The 7,639-nt window shown below is 40.3% G+C and overlaps 1 non-coding gene across 1 annotated transcript; it reads left to right on the top strand.

The window, feature by feature from the left end:
* Positions 1–1,459: 1,459 nt before the first annotated feature.
* Positions 1,460–1,566, top strand: LOC139037290 (U6 spliceosomal RNA). The gene has a single exon (XR_011490111.1). It is a non-coding gene; the product is annotated as a U6 spliceosomal RNA (small nuclear RNA).
* The last annotated feature ends 6,073 nt before the right edge of the window (positions 1,567–7,639 follow it).

Below are 7,639 nucleotides of genomic sequence, written 5' to 3'. Positions count from 1 at the left end.
CTCCTTTAGGATGGACTGGTTGGATCTCCTTGCAGTCCAAGGGACTCTCAACAGTCTTCTCCAACACCACAGTTCAAAAACATCAATTCTTCGGTACTCAACTTTCTTTATAGTCCAACTCTCACATCCATACATGACAAGTGGAAAAACCATAGCCTTGACTAGAAGGATCTTTGTTGGCAAAGTAATATCTCTGCTTTTTAATATGCTGTCTAGGTTAGTCATAACTTTCCTTCCAAGGAGGAAGCATCTTTTAATTTCATGACTGAAATCACCATCTGAAGTGATTTTGGAGCCCAGAAAAATAAAGTCAACCACTGTTTCCACTGTTTCGCCATCTATTTGCCATGAAGTGATGGGACCAGATGCCATGATATTAGTTTTCTGAATGTTGAGCTTTAATCCAACTTTTTCATTAGCCTCCAGTTTAAAAAAATCTCCAAGGAAAAGAAATGCAAAAAGGCACAATGGTTATCTGAAGAGGCCTTACAAATAGCTGAGAAAAGAAGAGAAGTGAAAGGCAAAGGAGAAAAGGAAACATGCCCATCTGAATGCAGAGTTCCAAAGAACAGCAATGAGAGATAAGAATGCCTTCCTCAATGAACAATGCAAAGAAATATAGGGAAACAATAGAACTGGAAAGATTAGAGATCTCTTCAAGATAATTAGAAGTACCAAAGGAAAATATCATGCAAATATGGGCACAATAAAGGACAGAAATGGTATGGACCTAAAATGACCAGAAGATAGTAAGAAGAGGTGGCAAGAATACACAGAAGAACTATATGAAAAAGATCTTCATGACCCACATGACCAAGATGGTGTGATCACCCACCTAGAGCCAGACATCCTGGAATGCGAAGTCAAGTGGGCCTTAGGAATGGCCTTCATCACTATGAACAAAGCTAGTGGAGGTGATAGAATTCCAGGTGAGCTATTTCAAATCCTAAAAGATGATGCTATGAAAGTGTGCACTCAATATGCCAGCTAATCTGAAAAACTCAGTAGTGGCCAAAGGACTGGAAAAGGTAAATTTTCAGCCCAATCCCAAAGAAGGGCACTGCCCTTCAATGTTTAAACTACTGCACAATTGCACTCATTTCACGTGCTATCAAAGTAATGCTCAATATTAGGCTTAAATTTGCTACATTAGTAAAAAGTAATGCTCAAAGCTTGGCTTCAACAGTATGTGAACCCAGAACTTCCAGATATTCAAGCTAGATTTGAAAAAGGCAGAGGAACCAGAGATCAAACTGCCAACACCCATTGAATCATAGAAAAAGCAAGATAAATCCGAAAATCATCTACTTCTTCTTCATTGACTACACTAAGACCTTGGACTGTATGGATCACAACAAACTGTGGGAAATTCTTCAAAAGACGGAAATACCAGACCACCTTACCTACCTCTGAGAAACCTATATGCAGGTGAAGAAGCAACAGTAAGAATCAGACATGGGTGCTCGCTTCAGCAGCACATATACTAAAATTGGAACGATACAGAGAAGATTTGCATGGCCCCTGCACAAGGATGACACGCAAATTCGTGAAGCGTTCCATATTTTTTGCACCCCAATGTTCATCGTAGCACTGTTTATAATAGCCAGGACATGGAAGCAACCTAGATGTCCATCAGCAGACGAATGGATAAGGAAGCTGTGGTACATATACACCATGGAATATTACTCAGCCATTAAAAAGAATTCATTTGAATCAGTTCTAATGAGATGGATGAAACTGGAGCCCATTATACAGAGTGAAGTAAGCCAGAAAGATAAAGACCATTACAGTATACTAACACATATATATGGAATTTAGAAAGATGGTAATGATAACCCTATATGCAAGACAGAGAAAGAGACACAGATGTACATAACAGACTTTTGGACTCTGTGGGAGAAGGCGAGGGTGAGATGTTTCAAGAGAACAGCATCGAAACATGTATATTATCTAGGGTGAAACAGATCACCAGCCCAGGTTGGATGCATGAGACAAGTGCTCGGACCTGGTACACTGGGAAGACCCAGAGGGATCGGGTGGAGAGGGAGGTGGGAGGGGGGATCGGGATGGGGAATACATGTATATCCATGGCTGATTCATGTCAATGTATGACAAAAACCACTACAACATTGTAAAGTAATTAGCCTCCAACTAAAAAAATAAATGAAAAAAAAAAAAAAAGAAGCATCAAACGTGGAACAATGGACTGGTTCCAAATTGGGAAAGGAGTATGTCAAGGCTGTAAATTGTCAGCCTGCTTATTTAACTTACATGTAGAGTACATCATGGGAAATGCTGGACTGGATGAAGCACAAGCTAAAATCAACATTGCTGGGAGAAATATCAGTAACCTCCGATATGCAGATGACACCATCTTTATGGTAGAAAGCAAGGAGGAATTAAAGAATCTCTTGATGAAGGTGGAAAAGGAAAATGTAAAAGCTGGCTTAGAACTCAACATTCAGAAAACGAAGATCATGGCATCAGGTTCCGTAACCTCATGACAAATAGATGGGGAAACAAAGGAAATAGTGACAGACTTTATTTTGGGGGGCTCCAAAAGCACTGCAAATGGTGACTGCAGCCATGAAATTAAAAGACACTTGCTCCATGGAAGAAAAGCTATGACAAACCTAAACAACATGTAAAAAAGCAGAGACATTACTTTGCCGACAAATATCCTTAGAGTCAAAGCTATTGTTTTTCCAATAGTTGTGTATGAATTTGAGACTTGGGCCATTAAGAGGCTGAGCACTGAAGAATTGACACTTTTGAACTGTGGTGTTGGAGAAGATTCTTGAGAGTCCCCTGGATAGCAAGGAGATCAAATCAAACCAGTCAATCCTAAAGGAAATCAGTCCTGAATAGTCATTGGAAGGACTGATACTGAAGCCAAAGCTCCAAAACTTTGGCCACCTGATACAAACAGCTGACTCATTAGAAAAGACCCTAATGCTGGGAAAGATAGAAGGCAGGGGGGAGAAGGGGATAGGATGACAGAGGACAAGATCATTGGATGGCATCACACTCAATAGACATGAATTTGAGCAAGTTTGGGGAGATGGTGAAGGACAGGCAAGCCTGGCATGCTGCAGTACATGGGTTTCCAAAGGGTTTGACACAGATCAGTGACTGAACAACAAAAATACCATATCCACAAATTTCTGCATCCACAAATTCAGCATAATCAAGAGGGAAAATTCACTGTGGCTTTATTGAAGAGATTGAAGAATGATTCCTTATAAGTTAATAGTAAACACCTGATGTGCCTGCTTTCTCATCAAAGCAAGTCATGTCAGGACATTCTATAATTAATGATATGACCTATACATTATTGGGAAAATTAATGGAGTACGTATTTCAAATAAAATCAATTTAGTCAATGAAAAATGCTTTAGTTCTACACCATTATCCTCAAATAGAGATAGGCCAAGATATATGAATTTGTACAGTCAGGAAAAGGAATAAGAATGGCATAACTAAGTTTGGAGGCTCTCAGAGTCACTACCAAAACATTAGTGACCTCATGTCAACTGAAGCTCTTAATGCCCTTAAGGTTCCATAAAATTGAGATAATTGGACAAAAGAAACCCTAGGGTAGGCAAAAGATTTCAGGATTAAAAACTTCAGATTTGCTCTCATTTCTTTTCATTCTTCCAATTTGGAAAATAAAACAAAATAAAGATCTTTGCATAGTAAGTATTCAAGCTTAAAGTTTAAGAAATTTTCTTAGTTTTCCTCATTTGGAGATGTGCCCACCTCTCTGGAGTGTGCTGTGAGATATCAAATCACAAATGTATGATCAAGTGATTCCTATTTAGAAAGTCTTTCAGCAGATCAAGAGAAACATGCCAAAATATATGAGGATTTGGAATCCTTGAATATGCTCATGTGAAGGCATTGCAGAGTGGCAAAGTTCCTCTTTTGAGATAATTCCTATAGCATTTTGATGCCTGGTCTAAACACACCTCCTACATAAGTTTCTCTTAAACCAAGAGGAACTTGGAAGTTTACCTAAGCATTGTAATGACCTCAGGCTGGGTAGTAAAATTCTGGGGGCTTTTTCTGAGTCACAAGAAAACTGCTGTTGGGTACAGCCAAAACCCTACAGAATAATCAAGTCTGGGATGGAAGCAACACCAAATCAAAGAAATCTCACTGTTTTCCAAATAGTGGCCTTTTATCTTCTCCACTTCAGAAGTTTGCTTTGTGACTACCATGCCTATCAGTTACAGGAGTCATTTAAACTCTGGAGAGAGATAAAGAATTACACTTTGCTAAGAAATCCCTAGACCCAAAGCTGTGATCACACTTCAAAAGAGAACATTTCTCACTAAGAACATCCTCATATTTATTGGAAGCCCCAGAGTGATCTTCCAGTGAGTACAAGTGCATGCTCCAAGGCATCTCCAAGTTTCCTCCAGCTCCATCAGTCCAGGTGACTCGTTTATCCCTCCTTTCCTTCATCTGGGATGTGATGGAGCAGATCAGAAAAATTATCATTTCATTGTAAAAGAGCAAGTTGAAATAAGAATGCCCTAAAAGGTAAAGAGGACACTAACTTAAACACATCCCCCAGAACCAAAAGGATGGGCTGATTTTTTATTTTTTATTTTATTTTATTTTTTTTTTTGATCAGGTTAATGGTACAGTAACAGTCAGTCTAGGAATAACCTATAATGCATGCATCTCTTAGTAGTCATGGACCCAAAACTTTCCATAAGTATTCACATACTAAAGAGTAAATATAGCCATTGGAAGGATTTAAAGCATGAAACTTTTAAATATGAAAGACATAAGTCTGAACACTGACTTTGCTGCATAAGACTTTATGCTTTGAATTACTTTACTTCTCTACATCTGGGATTTCTCATCTCTGCATTTCTGTTAATAATATTTGCCTGTCAGGAGTCTTGTAAGGATTGAGTGAAATAATACACCTAAAAGTCAGCACATATTTGTTACCTAACAGATGATAAACATGACTATTTCTATCAATAGTAGATGAGTGATCTCTTCAAAGTTTCCTTGCTCTTTTTTTTTTTTTCCCCAGTAGTTTTGTCATGATAGTTAAAGGACTCTGTTTGGGTTTTCTTTTCCATCAAAGTCAAACTCTGTCAAATCCTATGACATGGGCAGCAACCAAAACTAGGAAGTATTAGGCAATCTAATAAGTACACATAGCCAGTTGGGTGAGGCAAGTACTTGATGTAATAAGACGGGGGTTTTCTCTAAAAATTTCTCTTTTCTGAGATATAAAATGATATGGCTTTGAGTCAAGGAAAGTGAAGGGTTTCTTGCACTCTCAGAATCAGAACTTGGGGTTAGGAGAAAGACTGATCCTAGAGAAGACGGATGGCTGCTGAAAACCTCTTAGGACTTCACCCCTTTGACATGACTTGGGGGAAGTGTGCATTGATGTTTATGTGTGCTTGTACAAGAACCAATGAGCCAGTTACCCCAGAGGCAGTAACACTAGGATCCCAGGCCCACTCTGGCATGGAATGTCAACAATTCAGGGTAACACCTGGAGAACAGGACTTCCTCTTTCAGGACTTCACACAGAGCTGGAAGCCACAGGCCCCCATCACTGAAGCATCATTGCTCAGTGGACAACAAGACCAGCCCAGGCCCCTGAATTTCCCAATGTCAGTGATAGCATGCCACCTGCTCAACACCAGGTAAAGCTGCCAAGAGGTTAGGGCAATACCAGCATTCAGGCTGTCACCAGGTGGAAGCAACAACCCTGAACTTCACAAATAGACCAAGTAGATTTCTGGTTGTCTTCTTTGATATGAATCTTTGGGTTGAGTAAAACCCTGAAAATCTTGTTATCGTGGGACGAAGAACCCCAGAGGTGAAAGAAAAATTTTTTCATCATAAGGAGGATGGGGACTCAGTCACTTAATTTGAATATGACTAGAAAATGTGACCATATATTTCCTTAACCTGGAGGTGATAGCTAGGCAGTGATGAAGAAATCACAGGGTTGGAGGATGGTACCTGGGCAGCATGGTGGCAGAAAACAGGCATCAGTGAAGTGTGGTGAACAGTAACAGTAAGTGAGGACAAGAGGAACTCAAGGAACAGATCACATAAATGACTTTGGCAGGCAGCCCCAGGGAGCACTGGTAAGAGGTGATAGCCCCCAATTCACAAGACTGAGGCTCAAGAACAGACAGCAGTGTTGGAGGGAGTAGAAGGGCAATCATGGCAAGAAGAAAACAAGCCCAAATCATCAAGGGCCAGGTAGGGTGAGCTATTACAACAAGGACCTCAGACATGTCTGAATCAGGAAAAAAACCAGTTCCTGGTCTTAGGAACAAGAAATAAGGGGGTTTCATTCATTTATTCACCCAGAAAACTCACATTGAGTCCTACAACATGCCCGGTACTCTTCTAGGGAATACTGATATCAGTCAGTCAGTTTAGTCACTTAGTCATGTCCAACTCTTTGCAACCCCATGGATTGCAGCATGCCAGGCTTCCCTGTCCACCACCAATTCCAGAGCTTGACCAAACTCACGTCCATCGAGTTGGTGACGCCATCCAACCATCTCATTCTCTGGTCGATCATCCCTTCTCCTGCCTTCAATCTTCCCCAGCATCAGGGTCTTTTCCAGTGAGTCAGTTTTCACATCAGTGGCCAAAGTATTGGAGTATCAGCCTCAGCATCACCCCTTCCTATGAATATTCAGGATTGATTTCCTTTAGGATTGGCTGGTTTGATCTCCTGGCAATCAAGGAGATTCTAAAGAGTCTTCTCCAACACCATAGTTCAAAAGCATCAATTCTTTGGTGCTCAGCTTTCTTTATAGTCCAACTCTCACATCCATACATGGCTACTGGAAAAAACCATAGCTTTGACTAGATGGGCCTTTGTTGGCAAAGTAATGTCTCTGCTTTTTAATATGCTGTCTAGGTTGGTCATAGCTTTTCTTCCAAGGAGCAAGCGTCTTTTAATTTGGTAGCTGCAGTCACCATCTGCAGTGATTTTGGAGCCAAACAAATAGCTGAGAAAAGAAGAGAAGCTAAAGGTGAAAGAGAAAAGGAAAGATATACCCATTTGAATGCAGTGTTCCAAAGAACAGCAAGGATAAGAAAGCCTTCCCCAGTGATGAATGCAAAGAAATAGAGGAAAACAACAGAATGGGAAAGACTAGAGACCTCTTCAAGAAAATGAGAGATACCAAGGGAACATTTCATGCAAAGATGGGCACAAGAAAGCCTAGAAATTGTATGGCCCAACAGAAGTGAAATATGTTAAGAAGAGGTGGCAAGAATACACAGAAGAATTACACAAAAAAGATCTTCATGACCCAGATAACCATGATGATGTGATCACTGGATTAGAGCCAGACATCCTGGAATGTGAAGTCAAGTGGGCCTTAGAAAGCATCACTATGAACAAAGCTAGCGGAGGTGATGGGACTTCAGTTGAGCTATTTCAAATGCTAAAAGATGATGCTGTGAAAATGCTGCACTCAATATGCCAGCAAGTTTGGAAAACTCAGCAGTGGCCACAGGACTGGAAAAGGTCAGTTTTCATTCCAATCCCTAAAAAGGCAGTGCCAACGAATGCTCAAACTACCACACAATTGCACTCATCTCACCCACTAAGTAATGCTCAAAATTCTCC

This window comes from Odocoileus virginianus, chromosome 10 (assembly GCF_023699985.2).
Source record: "Odocoileus virginianus isolate 20LAN1187 ecotype Illinois chromosome 10, Ovbor_1.2, whole genome shotgun sequence".
NCBI lineage: Eukaryota > Metazoa > Chordata > Mammalia > Artiodactyla > Cervidae > Odocoileus > Odocoileus virginianus.
Note: the sequence above shows the minus strand (reverse complement) of the source record. Positions and strands in the feature narration are given on the sequence as shown.